The sequence below is a fragment of the Giraffa tippelskirchi genome, chromosome 4 (assembly GCF_054371585.1).
Source record: "Giraffa tippelskirchi isolate mGirTip1 chromosome 4, T2T-mGirTip1v1.2.pri, whole genome shotgun sequence".
NCBI classification, from domain to species: Eukaryota; Metazoa; Chordata; class Mammalia; order Artiodactyla; family Giraffidae; genus Giraffa; species Giraffa tippelskirchi.
This window is the reverse complement of record NC_137278.1, coordinates 195210400-195228792: the sequence shown is the minus strand read 5'-3', so window position 1 is coordinate 195228792 and position 18393 is coordinate 195210400. Positions and strand designations below refer to the sequence as shown.

At 42.2% G+C, this 18393-nt stretch overlaps 1 protein-coding gene across 8 annotated transcripts in view; it reads right to left on the bottom strand.

The window, feature by feature from the left end:
- NANOG (Nanog homeobox) overlaps nt 1-18393 on the bottom strand; it is a 27143-nt gene extending 8750 nt beyond the window's left edge. For 2 of the 8 annotated variants that reach the window (XM_081587946.1, XM_081587943.1), the window contains exon 1: nt 1828-2119. The gene's annotated coding sequence lies outside the window, so the exon portion shown is untranslated. Of the gene's footprint in view, nt 1-1827; nt 2120-3122; nt 3184-18207 lie in introns of those variants that run through there. The other 6 variants (XM_081587942.1, XM_081587948.1, XM_081587944.1 and 3 more) reach the window with 5 other exon arrangements.

Sequence of the window (18393 nt, the reverse complement as noted above, 5' to 3'; positions counted from 1 at the left end):
ATATTTATTTGTTGCTGTTTCATCTCTTAGTAAAAGAGGTGCCTAGCGTGAGCCTGAGAGGAAACAAGTAAGTAAATATCACCTCTACTTTTGAGGAGCTAACCATTTCATAGAGTAGATTAAATGTGTGATAAATATTGAAAAGAAACCAACCAAACAGCACCAGGATGTATACAAGAGATACTGGGGGTGAATAAACAAGGAAGGTAGAGTTGAGGAAGGGAGTCAGAGAAGACTTCTTGGAGGATCTTGAGTTAAGTTGAGATAGGAAAATGTTGAGAGACTAAGGAAGGGAATTCCAGGAAATAAACAATTTGGGCAAAGGCATTAGGGAAAATGATGGATTCCAGTACGGTCAGTTAACATGGCTCAGAGGCAGGGTGCAGTGGAAGGGGTTGTGAGAGAAAATGACTGGAACTCATCTATAGTGAGCTCTATATTTTTGTCCTCTGAGGCATTTTATTTGCACACATATGTATTGTTGTTCAGTCACTAAGTTGTGTCCAATTCTTTGTAACCCCATGGACTGCAGCACGCCAGGCCTCCCTGTCCCTCACCATCTCCCGGAGTTTGCTCAAGTTCATGTCCATTGAATCAGTGATGCTATCCAACTATCTCATTCTCCGCTGCCCTCTTCTCCTTTTGCCTTCCATCTTTCCCAGCATCAAGGTCTTTCCCCATGAGTTAGCTATATTGTATTGTATGTATATTACATCCTTGGACAAAGAGTCCAAGGATTTTCCCTCCTATGTGTTTCCATCTTACTTCTTTACGGTCCGTGATACCTGCTGAGGTTGTCAGTACAATGAAACCAAACCAACAGGACAAGAGCAGGTCATTCTGCTGTTTTTCCAGATCTTTCACATCCAATCTGGGGCTGATCATGCCTCACTTATTTAGCCTGCCTGTGAGGTTCACAACAGTTTTCCCAGCCTTGTGGTCATCAATGATTTAAAATTCCCCAGTGTAACCATGCTTCATCATCACAGTTAGAAACATGAAAAGGACTTGGGTGCACAGCCTGGTGTTTGCCTCTCTTTTCAGCATCGTTGATACTCTTGAGAGCATCAGCCAGGACATGCGTGGGCACTGTGAAGGCGACACGGGAAGACAGCAGAAAGAGTATACGTGAGCTCTTCCTATGTATAAGGCCCTGTTGTGTCTGTGTTGTAGGCACCTTAATTAGCATCTAGCCCAGCATCTGATGTGCAGTATATGCTCGAGCTTTGTGCTTTCAATAAATAAATACAGATGGGGATGTTTAATAGGTCTTTGGAAATTAGAGTTGAAAAACCTAAGAGGTGAAAAGTGATCACAGGAATAGTAAAAAAACAAAACAAAACTAAGTTTTGAATTAAATCCCCTCCTCTTATTAGTTTGCACTTTCCTGGTGTTCCTCTTACTAACCTGGTGATTCTGTGTCCTTTCTGGTTCCTCCTCACTCTTATATCTAAAATTTAGAGTGTACCCAAGTTTAGTTCTCTGGCTTCCCTGGTGGCTCAGACAGTAAAGAAACCTCCTGCAATGCCGGAGACTGGGTTCGATCCCTGGGTTGGGAAGATCCCCTGGGCGAAGGCATGGCAACTCACTCCAGTTATTCTTGCCTGGAGAATCTGCACAGACAGAGGAACCTGGTGGGCTACAGTCCATGGGGTCACAAAGAGTTGGACACGACTGAAAGACTAAGCAAAGCACACAGCAAGTTTAGTTCTCAAACCTCTACCTATAGTCACTGCTTTAGTTATCTCAGCCTATCTTATACCTTTTTTTTTTCTGGTCACATGGCTTGTGGGATCTTAGTTCACTCAGTAGGGATTGAACACTCACCCTCGGCAGTGAAAGTGTGCAGTCTTAACCACTGGACTGCTAGATAATTCTCTTATGACTTTAAATACCATCTATATGCTTTTGTTTTGCACATGTATGTCTTTATCCCAGATCTGTTTCCGAGACTTAAGTCTCTTATCTACCCAACTCTCTGCTTAACATCTCCACTTGAATTTCTAGCAGACATCACAAAATTAATATTTCCCAAACCGATCTCTCAATGTTCCTTCCTATACAGGCTCCTCCTATAGTCTTCTCCATCTCGGTATATGAGAATTCCATCTTTCTGGTTGCTCAGGGCAAAATTCTAAAGCCATCTTTGTTGACGAATGCCATCAAAATTTAGCAGAATCCAATTTGTTGTTGTTTAGTCATTAAGTCATGTCTGACCCTTTGGACTATAGCCTGCCAGCTCGTCTGTCTGTGGGATTTCTCAGGCAAAAATACTGGAGTGGGTAGCCATTTCCTTCTCCAGGGATCTTTGTGAACCAGCCCAGAATCCAATTATTTCTTTCTTTTATTTTTTTTTTCTCTCCATTTTTCCTTTTTCCACTGTTTTTGATCATCATATAGGCTAGGGCATAGAAAATCAATGGATAGCAAGAAACGGTTATTTTTTTTAATAAAGAACATGTATTTATTTTGTTACTGTTCATGTCACAAGAGAGCTGGGGGCTTGAAATTACTTGTCTCTTGTGTCCTCTGGGAAAAGAGAAAGCTCAGGGCTTCCTTTGGTGGCTCAGTGGTAAAGAATCTGCCTGCCAATGCAGGAGACATCGGTTTGATCCCTGATCCAGGAAGATCCCACGTGTCACGGAGCAACTAATCCGTCGCACCACAACTACTGACCCTGTGCTCTAGAGCCCGGGAGCCGCATCTACTGAAGCCCATGCACGCTAGAGCCTGTGCTCCACATCAAGAGAAGCCACTACAATGAGAAGTTTGAGCACCACAACTAGAGAGTAGCCCCCAATCGCTGCAATTAGAGGAAAGCCTGTACAGCTACTGAGACCCAGCACAGACAAAAATCAATCCTTTTTTCTTAAAAAAAGAGAGACACGGGGCTGCACTTGACCTTTTCTAAATATCTCTAAGGCCACGGCCCTCACCAAACCACCATCTATATTGCTTGGATTATTCCAGTAGCCTCTCAACTCATCTTTGAAAAATTTGTTTTAAAGACATATCACAGGAAGCTATTCCTTTGCTCACAACCCTCCTTTAGTTTTCGCACATTCAGAGTAACAAGTCAGTACACTGAATTACAGAAGCCCTCTTCTGGCAGTGTACTTGACCTCTGTCTTGTGTCCTTGTGTTTTCCTTCATCTCCATGAAGCTGGCCTCCCTGCTGATCCTGGAATGAGCCAGGAAAGCTCTAGAATCAGGGCTTTTGTATCCTTACTTTTCTCTCTTATCAGTTCCCTGCTCTTCCCCACTCCCCCAGAATTATAACCAACTTGATCTCTCCCTTCCTTTAAACCTTTAATTTTCCTCTTCAATAATGTCTTCTCTTCCTCCTCAGTCCTTCTCTACTTGAATTTTCTTCTTAGCACTTATCATCATGTTGCATAATATATATTCTTTCTATCTATTCTATCCATCTATCACCATCTTCTGTTCCCCACTACCACTAAAAGATAAATTCTGTGAGGGCATTATTTTAATTTTTGTCTGTTTCATTTAATGTAGTATTTCCAGCCCTAGAAAAGTGTGGTCCACAAACCAGCATCATCAGTTATCTCTTGGGAGTTGTTAGGGACAAAAGTGGATGGGCTTTACCACAAAATTGCTGACTCTGATGGGGGTGACTGGAATCTGTGAATCTGTGTTTAAAAGTTCTTCAGGTGAATCTTTGACAAGTGGTTGTTTGAAAAGTACTGTTATAGAACAGTCATGGGCAATAGTAGGGATGGTCTCAATCATTGTTTGTTGATGAAGGAGTGGATTTCAAAAGATCTAGAACTTTGTAAGTAAATAGAAGGTAGAAGCCATTTCCTAACATTTAAATATTAAATTGCACTTCAATGTGAAATACAAAATAGCACTTAAACAAAAACAAAAACAATGCTCTTGGCCTCAGGTTCACTAAAATGAATTCCATGAGCCTGGATCTCTTGGGAAAGAGCTGACTTTAATTTGCAACAAATTAGCTCTTTCTAGGTCCTCTGAGAGATAGATCGCTCTTAAATTACTTGTGTTGTAAAAATGAACCACACAACCATCCAAACTGCCATTTCAGGGGTTACTAATGGAATTTCACGGTAAGTTCTCCAGTGACTTTGCCTGTTGTAACTGTAAGAGCATTAACACACTTTTATCCACCCACCCTGCAAAGAAGCTTCTTACTTACTTAGTAGACAATATGATAAGCCCTCAAAATGTACCTGTCATCCAACTTTAGTAAGTTACTCATGGCCAATTTTGTTTCCTCGGTGACCTTACCATGAGTACAAGCTTGGACATCCAATAAAAGATTCACCTAACAGGAAAATAGGTGACACGTCACTGACACCTTTTTGCAACACCTGAACCTCTATATAATTAATAATAACTCTTGTGATCATTTTATCTCCGAACACTTCACTAGTCTGTCCCCTGGATGTTCAGTGTTGTTGTTGTTTGGTTGCTAGGTCGTGTCTGACCCTTTGGGATCCTATGGACTGTAGCCCACCAGGCTCCCTGTCCATGGGATTTTCCAGGAAAGAATTCTGGACTGGGTTGCTGTTTCCTTCTCCAGGGGATCTTCCTGACCCAGTGATAGAAGCCCTCCCTGTCTTCTGCTTGACTGGTGGATTCTTTACCACTGAGCTACCTGGGAAGCCTGGATGTTCAGTACCACCCCCTTTGCCCTCATTCGGGCATCGTCTCTTGCCCAGACCTCCACAGACCTCCACTTAACCTTACATAGGCAGAACCCACTGTGTGCCAGAGTGATTGACCTTCAAATCAACCATATTATCCTTTGGCTGAAGTCTTCTCTAAAGAAGACCACAGCCTACTTTCTGCCTGCCTCTTAAGCTTTGGCAGATTGCTTTACCCAACCAGTCCCTTCGGTCCTGATGCTTTTCTCCTCTCTCTTTGCTTGGGTGCATTTTTAGTTTTTCAGGATGCAGATCAGGTGTGATCTGCTATAATATCCTTTCTCTCAGTGACTTAGATGTCCCTCTTCTGTACCCAACTCCTCCCATGGCAGTTGTCACTTTGCATTTATTTTTTAATTTTTAAAAACATTTTGGTGGGAGGGAGGTAGTCTGTGTTGCAAGGCATGTAGGGGTCTTAGTTCCCTGACCAAGGATTGAACCTGCATCCCCTGCATTGGAGGTTTGGAGTCTTAACCACTGGACCTCTAGGGGAGTCCCAACATTTTGCATTTTAGTTATAGTTTTTGTTTTTTTGTATTTGGATTCTGGCTGGAATAATAACTCATTGAGAGTCTGATTATTACTAATCCTCCGTCCCTGGGATTCTCCAGGCAAGAACGCTGGAGTGGGTTGCCATTTCCTTCTCCAATAGCCTAGTGCAATACTAGTCAAAGAGTGGTCCTGCTTTCAGACCACATCAGCATCACCTGGGAGCTTGTAAGAAATTCGAATTCTTGGACTGGGTGTTACCCCAGATTTACTGGATCAGAATCTGGGAGTGGAGTCCAGGAACCTGTCCTTTCAGAGTCTCTGATTTTTGTGTGCTCTAAAGTTTGAGGAGAACTGGTTTAGAATACAGTGCTTGGCAGTAGGGGAAAATCTCAATATTTAAAGAATCTGCCTCCGATGTGGGAGACCGGGGTTTGATCCCTGGGTCGGGGAGATCCCCTAAAGAACGCAGTCCAGTATTCTTGCCTGGAGAATCCCATGGACAGAGTCCATGGGGTCGCAGAGCTGGACACAACTGAGCAGCTAACACATATTTATTAAGTTAATAAATCAGTTCCAGTGGCTATAACACTGATATTCAGAAAACTGGAGAATTAAGAGAACTCTGAAAAAACAAAATAAAACAAATCAAATTTCTTCCTTGGGGTTCTGATTTGGATTTGTCAGATCTTGCTCTCACTAAAGACTTTTGATATGTAAGGACTAAATTACTCTGTCTCCCAAATTGTAAAGTCTCCTAGTGTCAAGTTCTAAAGGGCAAACCATCAAGTTGAATTGTCAGAATCCTGACCCTATGCAACACTATTGACAGCATAACTCCCTTTCTGCCCTACCCTCAGGGGATCCTTCACCTATAGTAAAAATGGATTTTTTTTCTTTTTTTCCATCCAGGTTAGGTCTAGCCCCCAGGGAAAGGAGGAACCTACAGGAATGTCTACCAAAGTTTAGCAAATGTATACAGTTGCCCTGGAACCCAGCCATGTTATTGGCCCAGAAGAGAATAAGCTTCCCAGTTTCTCAGTAGGTTTTAGAAAAAAGAGGAAGAAGTTTGAAAAGTAGGTCTTTGTGGAAGGAGTAAGGTGATGGTGGTGGTGATGATGATGGTGACGGTGGAGGGGGTGTGGAATAAAAGAAACAACCACCTTAGTTATTGCTCTAGTTGACTGGTGTTGGGATGAAATAAAGCTGTTAACCCTAATAACACTGCACCTAAATATTGTACTTAGAATATTTCAGGACACCAGAGTATTCCAGTATTATAAAGAGATGAGAAGAAGAGGGAACAAGAGATTCCTGCCTCCCAGGAGTAAATAAATTCAATCCCAGAGAGAAGTCATTGCTAAGGCAAATGGCAGGATGTGGGGAAAGACTTCAAATTTAAGGAAGCTATTTTTTTTTTTTTTAGTGACGTATAGTTAATTTATAATGGGTTAGTTTCATGTGTACACTAAGGTGATTCAATTTTACATATATATGTCCTTTTTCACATTCTTTTCCATTATGGATTTTTATAAGATATTGAATATAGCTCCTTGTGGTATACAATAGGTCCTTGTTGTTTATCTATTTTATATATAGTAGGCTTCCCTGGTAGCTCAACTGATAAAGAATATGCCTGCAATACAGGAGACCCCAGTTCGATTCCTGGGTCGGGAAGATCCACTGGAGAAGGGATAGGCTACCCACACCAGTATTCTTGGGCTTCCCTGGTGGCTCAGTTGGTAGAGAATCCGCCTGCAATGTGGGAGACCTGGGTTTGATCCCTGGGTTGGGAAGATCCCCTGGAGGAGGGCATGGCAACCCACTCCAGTATACTTCCCTGGAGAATCCCATGGACAGAAGAGTCTGGTGAGCTGCAGTCCATGGGGTCGCAAAGAGTCAGACATGACTGAGCAACTAAACACAGAACAGCGCAGTGTGTATATATTAATCCCAAACACTATCCCTATTTAGTAACCATGTCTGTTTTCTATGTCTGTGAGTCTATTACATAACCAGTAGTTTCATATTTCTGTGCCTCCATTTCATGAATGTACATGAAGACAAGGACATAATATATAGTAACTGATCAGACAGGTATGCTGGGTCCCAGGGTGGGCTGCCCTTAAATGTACCTCAATGGCATATTGGTTATTTTGAATTAAAGTTGCTTAAGACAGGATCTTTGTGTTGCACTCAATATGCCAGCAAACTTGGAAAACTCAGCAGTGGCCACAGGACTGGAAAGGTCAGTTTTCATTCCAATCCCAAAGAAAGGCAATGCCAAAGAATGCTCACACTACTGCACAATTGCGCTTATCTCACATGCTAGCAAAGTAATGCTCAAAATTCTCCAAGCTGGGCTTTAACAGTAGGTGAATTGAGAACTTTCAGATGTTAAAGCTGGATTTAGAAAAGGCAGAGGAACCAGAGATCAAATTGCCAACATCTGTTGGATCATAGAAAAAGCAAGAGAATTACAGAAAAACATCTTCTTCTGCTTCATTGACTACGCTAAAGCCTTTGACTGTGTGGATCACAACAAACTGTGGAAAATTCTTCAAGAAATGGAAATAGCAGACCACCTTACCCACCTCTTGAGAAATCTGTGTGCAGATCAAGAAGCAGCAGTTAGAACCGGACATGGATCAATGGACTGGTTCCAAATTGGGAAAGGAGTACATCAAGGCTGTATATTGTCACCTTGCTTATTTAACTTATATTCAGAGTACATCATGTGACATGCCAGACTGGAAGAAGCACAAGCTGGAATCAAGATTGCCAGGAAAAATTTCAATAACCTCAAATATGCAGATGACACCACCCTTATGGCAGAAAGCAAAGAGGAACTAAAGAGCCTCTTGATGAAAGTGAAAGAGGAGAGTGAAAAAGCTGTCTTAAAACTCAACATTCAAAAAACAAAGATCATGGTATCCGATCCCATCACTTCATGGCAAATAGATGGGGAAACAATGGGAAAAATGACAGACTTCATTTTCTTGGGCTCCAAAATCACTGCAGATAGCCAGCAAAGGTCCATCTAGTCAAAACTGTGGTTATTCCAATAGTCATGTACGGATGTGAAAGCTGTACTATAAAGAAAGCTGAGCGCTGAAGCACTGTGGTGTTGGAGAAGACTCTTGAGAGTCCCTTGGACTGCAAGGAGATCCAACCAGTCCATCCTAAAGGAGATCAGTCCTGAATAGTCATTGGAAGGACTGATGTTGAAGCTGAAACTCCAGTACTTTGGCCACCTGATGGGAAGAACTAACTCATTGAAAAAGACCCTGGTGCTGGGAAAGATTGAAGGCAGGAGGAGAAGGGATGACAGAGGATGAGATGGTTGGATAGCATCATCCACTCGATGGACATGAGTTTGAGCAGACTCTGGGAGTTGGTGATGGTCAGGGAAGTCTGATGTGCTGCAGTCCATGGGGTCACAAAGAATCGACCAACTGAGTGACTGAACTGAAGACAGGATCAATGCAAGAGGGGTCCTCTGACTCTCCTCTCTTGTCTCCCTGAAAGCAGGAAATAGGTCTCTTCTGTGAAACATGGACTCCCCCGTGTGGAGGGAGAAGTCCACCCTTATCCCCTGTGACAGGGAATTCTGGCCAAGAAGTCTGTGTAAGCAAAACTTGCTACTTTAATTTATTACCCTAGGCTCTAACTCTGTTTAGATTTTTCACTAATTGAGCTCTGAAGTCTGAGTCTCTTGGTCCTGTGAATTCTTTGCAAATCTATTGTTTCTTGGTTTAAAAGTATAAACGCTGCTTGCTTTGACCACCTTTTAGGTCCTATTTCTATGAAATGGTCGCTACTAAAATTTGTTTTCTATTTTTTTTTTTTTAAGAAAAAGCATTATTAATTCAAACACAAGAACTCAAGAGCATGAGAGGGGGGAGATTCCCTTTCCCCACCTCCACAGGTATATGTTGTAAGTGCTCAGTCAGTGTTAGCTATTATTATTATTTCCTCTCTGTATGCTATATTTTGGGGCTTCCCTGGTGGCTCAGTGATGAAGAATCCGCCTGCCTTGCCAGGAGATACAGGAGACATGGGTCCAATCCCTGGGTCAGAAAGATCCCCTGGAGAAGAGTAAGGCTACTCATTCCAGGGTTCTCACCTGGAGGATCCCATGGTCTGAGGAGCTTGGTGGGCTGCAGTCCATGGGGTCCTAAAGAGTCAGACACCACTGAAGCAACTGAGCACAGTCTCGCACATGCTCTGTTTGGGGAAGTCCATGAATTCATTCCCTCAGTGAATACTACGAAGCATCTCTGAAGTGTCAGGTGCTGGAATGAAGAAGTGGATTATGCATGCTTCCCAGTGGGCTTTCCAGGTGGCGCAGTGGTAAAGAACCCACCTGCCAATGCAGGAGTCTGGGGTTTGATCCTTGGGTCAGGAAAATCCCCTGGAGAAAGGGAATGGCTACCTATTCCAGTATTCTTGCCTGGAGAATTCCATGGACAGAGGAGCCTGGTGGGCTATAGTCCATGGGGTTGCAAATAGTCAGACATGACGGAGCGACTAACACTTTCAATATCAATGAACCATTCCATGAACAAAAATAACTATTACTACTGTCAGTGTACTAACTAGATTACGTGTACTCTGGCATCCACAGGTTTTTATCTTGTGTAGCGCATTTGGAATCTTTATTTCCATCCTTAAAGAGACATGTCAAGAATGCAGGTAGTTGAATTTGAGAACATAATTCATTCCATAAGAGTTATAAATGTGTGTGTGTGTGTGTGTGTGTGTGTGTGTAGCAAATCCTTTTGTTTGCATCCTTCTCTGATCCCTGTATCAGCTAACATAAGATGTATAGATAATAATTAACTTTCATCAGTGTATTTAAGATACAGTATATCAAGGAGATCTCTGATAGCTCAGTTGGTAAAGAATCCACCCGCAACGCAAGAGACCCTGGTTTGATTCCTGGGTCAGGAAGATCTGCTGGAGAAGGGATAGGCTACCCACTCCAGTATTCTTGGGTTTCCCTGGTGGCTCAGCTGGTAAAGAATCCAGTGGGATACCCGGGTTTGATCTCTGGGTTGGGAAGATCCCTTAGAGAAGGGAAAGGCTACCCACTCCAGTATTCTGGTCTAGAGAATTCCATGGAGTGTATAGCTCATGGCCTCACAAAGAGTCAGACATGACTGAGCGACTTTCATATCAAGAAGAGTGAATATCACCCAGATTTTGTATTATCTTGTTGGGAAAGAGCACATTTTTGGTTGTACACACAATAGTTTTATTATGTTAGGTAGAAATATGACTTTGCTATTTTCTTTATTTGTAGGTTAAATATGGTTTAAGGAGATGTATATGGGTACCATGTTCACAAGGGATGAGCTATGATGCTTAATTTTATGTGTCAACCTGTCTAGTCAGCAGTACCCAGGTATTCAATGAAACATTAGTCTGAGTGTTGTTGTGAAAGTATTTTTGTAGATATAGTTAACATCTACCATCAGCTGACTTTAAGTAAAAGAACATTATCCTTACTAATCTGGGTGGGCCTCTCTAATCAGTTGAAAGTCCTTGAACAAAATAGAGGTTTCCCCAAAGAATTTTCACTTCTGGACTGCAGCTTTAGCTCCTGTCTGAGAATTTCTAGCCAGCTGGCCTGCCCTCTGGATTTTGGGTTTACCGGACCCACAGAACCACATAGCCAATTCCTTGAAATAAATATCGATATGCTGCTGCTAAGTCGCTTCAGTCGTGTCCTACTCTGTGCGACCCCATAGATGGCAGCCCACCAGGCTCCGCCGTCCCTGGGATTCTCCAGGCAAGAATACTGGAGTGGGTTGCCGTTTCCTTCTCCAGTGCATGAAAGGGAAAAGTGAAAGTGAAGTCGCTCAGTGGTCTGACTCTTAGCGACGCCACGGACTGTAGCCTACCAGGCTCCTCCATCCATGGGATTTTCCAGGCAAGAGTACTGGAGTGGGGTGCCATTGCCTTCTCCGAAATATCTATATACAGATGTATAAACCTACTGGTTCTGTTTCTATGGTAGAATCCTGATCAATTTAGCTGTTTTGTACATTACCTATGAATAAAGTCAAAGTTAATACCTAGGTGTTGAAAGTGGCAGTTGACATATTTGGTTTGTTGAATTTGGCATTCATTATTAACAAAGTCCATACCATTTCTGTCCTTTATCGAGCCTATCTTTGCATGAAATGTTCCTTTGGTATCTCTAATTTTCTTGAAGAGGTCTCTAGTCTTTCCCAATCTGTTGTTTTCCTCTATTTGTTTGCACTGATCGCTGAGGAAGGCTTTCTTATCTCTCCTTGCTATTCTTTGAAACTCTGCATTCAGATGAGAATATCTTTTCTTTTCTCCTTTGCTTTTCACTTCTCTTCTCTTCCCAGCTATCTGTAAGGCCTCCTCAGACAGCCATTTTGCTTTTTTGCATTTCTTTTCCATGGGGATTTTCTTGATCCCTGTCTCTTGTACAATGTCACGAACCTCTGTCCATAGTTCATCAGGCACTCTGTCTATCAGGTCTAGTCCCTTAAATCTATTTGTCACTTCCACTGTATACTCATAAGGGGTTTGATCTAGGTCATACCTGAATGGTCTAGTGGTTGTCCCTACTTTCTTCAATTTAAGTCTGAATTTGGCAATAAGCAGTTCATGATCTGAGCCACAGTCTGCTCCTGGTCTTGTTTTTGCTGACTGTATAGAGCTTCTCCATCTTTGGCAGCAAAGAATATAATCAATCTGATTTCGGTGTTGACCATCTGGTGATGTCCACGTGTAGAGTCTTCTCTTGTGTTGTTGGAATAGGGTGTTTGCTATTACCAGTGCGTTCTCGTGGCAAAACCCTATTAGCCTTTGCCCTGCTTCATTCTGTACTCCAAGGCCAAACTTGCCTGTTACGCCAGGTGTTTCTTGACTTCCTACTTTTGCATTCTAGTCCCCTATAATGAAAAGGACATCTTTTTTGGGTGTTAGTTCTAAAAGGTCTTGTAGGTCTTCATAGAACCGTTCAACTTCAGCTTCTTCGGCGTTATTGGTCGGGGCATAGACTTGGATTACCGTGATATTAAATGGTTTGCCTTGGAAAAGAACAGAGATCATTCTGTCGTTTTTGAGATTGCATCCAAGTACTGCATTTTGGACTCTTTTGTTGACCATGATGGCTACTCCATTTCTTCTAAGGGATTCTTGCCCACAGTAGTAGATATAATTGGCATCTGAGTTAAATTCACCCATTCCAGTCCATCTTAGTTCGCTGATTCCTAGAATGTACAAAAAAGATCTTCACGACCCAGATAATCACGATGGTGTGATCACTCACCTAGAGCCAGACATCCTGGAATGTGAAGTCAAGTGGGCCTTAGAAAGCATCATTACGAACAAAGCTAGTGGAGGTGATGGAATTCCAGTTGAGCTATTTCAAATTCTCAAAGGTGATGCTGTGAAAGTGCTGCACTCAATATGCCAGCAAATTTGGAAAACTCAGCAGTGGCCACAGGACTGGAAAAGGTCAGTTTTCATTCCGATCCCAAAGAAAGGCAATGCCAAAGAATGCTCAAACTACCGCACAATTGCACTCATCTCACATGCTAGTAAAGTAATGCTCAAAATTCTCCAAGCCAGGCTTCAGCAATACGTGAACTGTGAACTTCCAGATGTTCAAGCTGGTTTTAGAAAAGGCAGAGGAGCCAGAGATCAAATTGCCAATATCCGCTGGATCATCGAAAAAGCAAGAGAGTTCCAGAAAAACATCTATTTCTGCTGTATTGACTATGCCAAAGCCTTTGACTGTGTGGATCACAATAAACTGTGGAAACTTCTGAAAGAGATGGGAGTACCAGACCATCTGACCTGTCTCTTGAGAAACCTGTATGCAGGTCAGGAAGTAACAGTTAGAACTGGACATGGAACAACAGACTGGTTCCAAATAGGAAAAGGAGTACGTCAAGGCTGTATCTTGTCACCCTGCTTATTTAACTTCTATGCAGAGTACATCATGAGAAACGCTGGGCTGGAAGAAACACAAGCTGGAATCAAGATTGCCGGGAGAAATATCAATAACCTCAGATATGCAGATGACACCACCCTTATGGCAGAAAGTGAAGAAGAACTAAAGAGCCTCTTGATGAAGGTGAAGGAGGAGAGTGAAAAAGTTGGCTTAAAGCTCAACGTTCAGAAAACTAAGATTATGGCATCTGGTCCCATCACTCCATGGGAAATAGATGGGGAAACAGTGGGAACAGTGTCAGACTTTACTTTTTTGGGCTCCAGAATCACTGCTGATGGTGACTGCAGCCATGAAATTAAAAGATGCTTACTCCTTGGAAGGAAGGTTATGGCCAACCTAGATAGCATGTTTAAAAGCAGAGACATTACTTTGCCAACAAAAGTCCATCTAGTCAAGGCTATGGTTTTTCCAGTGGTCATGTATGGATGTGAAAGTTGGACGGTGAAGAAAGCTGAGCGCCGAAGAACTGATGCTTTTGAACTGTGGTGTTGGAGAAGACTCTTCAGAGTCCCTTGGACTGCAAGGAGATCCAATCAATCCATCCTAAAAGAGATCAATCCTGGGTGTTCAATGGAAGGTCTGATGTTGAAGCTGAAGCTCCAATACTTTGGCCACCTCATGCGAAGGGTTGACTCATTGGAAAAGACCCTAATGCTGGGTAGGATTGGGGGCGGGAGGAGAAGGGGAAGACAGAGGATGAGATGGTTGGATGGCATCACCGACTCGATGAACATGGGTTTGGGTAGACTCCGGGAGTTGGTGATGGACAGAGAGGCCTGGCGTGCTGCAATTCATGGGGTCGCAGAGAGTCAGACACAACTGAGCAACTGAACTGAACTGATTAACAAAGTTCTTTTCATCTGGCCTATATGGGCTTCTCTTGTGGCTCAGCTGTTAAGGAATCCACCTGCAATGCGTGAGACCTGGGTTCGATCCCTGGGTTTGGAAGATCCCCTGGAGAAGGGAAAGGCTACCCACTCCAGTATTCTGCCCTGGAGAATTCCATGGACTGTATAGTCCATGGGTTCACAAAGAGTCAGACACGATTAAGTGACTTTCACTTTCATCTGGCCTATATAAGTTATTTCTTGATTTTTAAAAACATACATTAAAAATTTATTTTTGATATTGAGTGATATTAGCAAACATACACTGATAAAAACATAAAATGCTTTGCAAGGTATATTTTGTTCATTTGGGGGTACATTTAAAAAATAAATTATTTTATTAAATAGAATAGTTTAAGATTTACAGAAAACTTAACAGTACAGATTATTCTCATATACTCTATATCCAGTTCCCCCTATTATTAAAACTTAGATTAGTATGGTACAGTTGTCATAACTAATGAACTGACGTTGATACACTGTCATTAACAAAAACCCATACTTCATATTTTGAAAGATTTTACCTTTTTTGGGGGGGAGGAGCTGTGCCCTGCAGCATGCGTGATCTTAGTTCTCCCACCAGAGATCCAACCAGAGCCCTAGGGAGTGAGAGCTCAGAGTGCTAACCACTGGACATCCAGGTAATTTCCCTATCTTTCTTTTCATTTTAAAACATTTTACTATAAATGAAATATAAACATTTATTATAAATGCAAGTTAAAGTAGTAAACTGAAATACTGAAGGAAGACAAAGTCATTCATTTACTTCCCTGCCATAGTTAGTAATTTATTTTATCTTTTTATTATATACTTGGCATGTTATTTACAGCTGTGATCATACCCACTCATACATTCTTGTGTCTTGCTTTATTTTTTAAACTTAATATAGCATTTTCTCATGTCTTTCATTATAGTCATTCAGTTCAGTTCAGTTCAGTCACTCAGTTCAGTTCAGTCGCTCAGTCGTGTCCGACTCTTTGCGACCCCATGAATTGCAGCACGCCAGGCCTCTCTTTCCATCACCAACTCCCGGAGTCTACCCAAACCCATGTCCATCGAATCGGTGATGCCATCCAACCATCTCACCCTCTGTCGTCTCCTTCTCCTCCTGCCCCCAATCCTACCGAGAATTAGGGTCTTTTCCAATGAGTCAACTCTTCGCATGAGGTGGCCAAAGTATTGGAGTTTCAGCTTCAACAGCAGTCCTTCCAATGAACACCCAGGATTGATCTCCTTTATTTTTTATTTTATTTTTTTTTGATCTCCTTTAGGATGGATTGATTGGATCTCCTTGCAGTCCAAGGGACTCTCAAGAGTCTTCTCCAACACCACAGTTCAAAAGCATCAATTCTGCAGCGCTCAGCTTTCTTCACCGTCCAACTCTCACATCCATACATGACCACTGGAAAAACCATAGCCTTGACTAGACGGACTTTTGTTGGCAAAGTAATGTCTCTGCTTTTAAATATGTTGTCTAGGTTGGCCATAACCTTCCTTCCAAGGAGTAAGCATCTTTTAATTTCATGGCTGCAATCACCATCTGCAGTGATTTTGGAGCCCCCAAAAATAAAGTCTGACACTGTTTCCACTGTTTCCCCATCTATTTCCCATGAAGTGATGGGACCAGATGCCATGATCTTAGTTTTCTGAATGTTGAGCTTTAAGCCAACTTTTTCGCTCTCCTCTTTCACTTTCATCAAGAGACTCTTTAGTTCTTCACTTTTTGCCATAAAGGTGGTGTCATGTGCATATCTGAGGTTATTGATATTTCTCCCGGCAATATTGATTCCAGCTTGTGCTTCATCCAGCCCAGTATTTCTCATGATGTACTCTGCATATAAGTTAAATAAGCAGGGTGACAATATACAGCCTTGACATACTCCTTTTCCTATTTGGAACCAGCCTGTTGTTCCATGTCCAGTTCTAACTGTTGCTTTCTGACCTGCATACAGGTTTCTCAAGAGGCAGGTCAGGTGATCTGGTATTCCATCTCTTTCAGAATTTTCCACAGTTTATTATAATCCACATAGTCAAAGGCTTTGGCATAGTCAATACAGCAGAAATAGATGTTTTCCTGGAACTCTCTTGCTTTTTTGATGATCCAGCAGATGTTGGCAATTTGATCTCTGGTTCCTCTGCCTTTTCTAAAACCAGCTTGAACATCTAGATCTAGAATTGCACAGTTTACGTATTGCTGAAGCCTGGCTTGCAGAATTTTGAGCATTACTTTACTAGCATATGACAAAAGTAAGCATTTACTTACTTTTGAAAGTGACTTTCACTTTCATCTGGCCTATGTAAGTTATTTCTTGACTTAAAAAAAATACATTAAAAACTCACTTTTGATATTGAGTGGTATTAGCAAACATACATTGTTTGAGCATGAAAACTGATCTTTTCCAGTCCTGTGGCCACTGCTGAGTTTTCCAAATTTGCTGACATATTGAGTGCAGCACTTTCACAGCATCATCTTTCAGGATTTGAAATAGCTCAACTGGAATTCCATCACCTCCACCTGCTTTGTTCGTAGTGAGGCTTCCTAAGGCCCACTTGACTTCACATTCCAGGATGTCTGGCTCTAGGTGAGTGATCACACCATCGTGATTATCTGGGTTGTGAAGATCTTTTTTGTACAGTTCTTCTGTGTATTCTTGCCACCTCTTCTTAATATCTTCTGCTTCTGTTAGGTCCATACCATTTCTGTCCTTTATTGAGCCCATCTTTGCATGAAATGTTCCCTTAGTATCTCTATTTTCTTGAAGAGACCTCTAGTCTTTCCCATTCTATTGTTTTCCTCTATTTCTTTCCACTGATCGCTGAGGCAGGCTTTCTTATCTCTCTTTGCTATTCTTTGCAACTATGCATTCAAATGGGTATATCTTTCCTTTTCTCTTTTGCTTTTTGCTTCTCTTCTTTTCACAGCTATTTGTAAGTCCTCCTCAGACAGCCATTTTGCTTTTTTGCATTTCTTTTTCTTGGGGATTGTCTTGATCCCTGTCTCCTGTACAATGTCATGAACCTCCGTCCATAGTTCATCAGGCACTCTATCAGATCTAGTCTCTTAAATCTATTTCTTACTTCCACTGTATAATCATAAGGGATTTGACTTAGGTCATACCTGAATGGTCTTGTGATTTTCCCCACTTTCTTCAATTTCAGTCTGAATTTGGCAATAAGGAGTTCATGATCTGAGCCACAGTCTGCTCCCGGTCTTGTTTTTGCTGACTGTATAGAACTTCTCCATCTTTGGCTGCAAAGAATATAATCAATCTGATTTTGGTGATGACCATCTGGTGATGTCCATGTGTAGAGTTTTCTCTTGTGTTGTTGGAAGAGGGTGTTTGCTACGACCAGTGCGTTCTCTCAGCAAAACTCTGTTAGCCTTTGCCCTGCTTCATTCTGTACTCCAAGGCCAAATTTGCCTGTGTTTCTTGACTTCCTACTTTTGCATTCCAGTCCCCTATAATGAAAAGGACGTCTTTTTTGGGTGTTAGTTCTCAAAGGTCTTGTAGGTCTTCGTAGAACCGTTCAACTTCAGCTTCTTCAGAGTTACTGGTTGGGGCATAGACTTGGATTACTGTGATATTGAATGGTTTGCCTTGGAAACGAACAGAGATCATTCTGTCGTTTTTGACATTGAGTCCAAGTACTGCATTTCGGACTCTTGTTGACTATGATGGCTACTCCATTTCCTCTAAGGGATTCCTGCCCACAGTAGTAGATATAATGGTCATCTGAGTTAAATTCACCCATTCCAATCCATTTTAGTTCGCTGATTCCTAGAACTTTTAATGAATATATGACATACCATTCATTGGCTAAATATTTATATTTTTGGATTATTTCCTTAGACCAGAGGTTGGCAAACTATGCCTGTGTTATTCTCCATGAGTCCCTGGAAAACAAAGAATGCATACCCTTGAGTGGCATCTCCTGTACCTAAATCCGTCAGTTTTAAGTAGTTAAGGTAGGTGCTGGAGAAGAGAAAGGTTATCCACTCCAGTATTCTGGCCTGGAGAATTCCATGGACTGTATACACCATGGGGTCGCAAAGAGTCAGACACGACTGAGCAACTTTCACTTTCAAGGTAGGTGCCCATCCAGGCGTCCTCAGGAGCTAACGCCATCTAGGCAAAGACGCCACCTCCGTACCTGGGCAGGCAGCTGGGGGTGGGCTCTGAATTGCAGGCTTCTTGAGCCCAGCAGAGTGGTGCGCCGCTGGTACCTCACCGGCCAGCGTCGGCAGGAAGCAGGACCTCCAGCCTCTAGGTTCCGAATTCCTGTTGCCCGATCTCAGGGTCAGGAGGGCTCACCTCTATTTTCTTTTTTC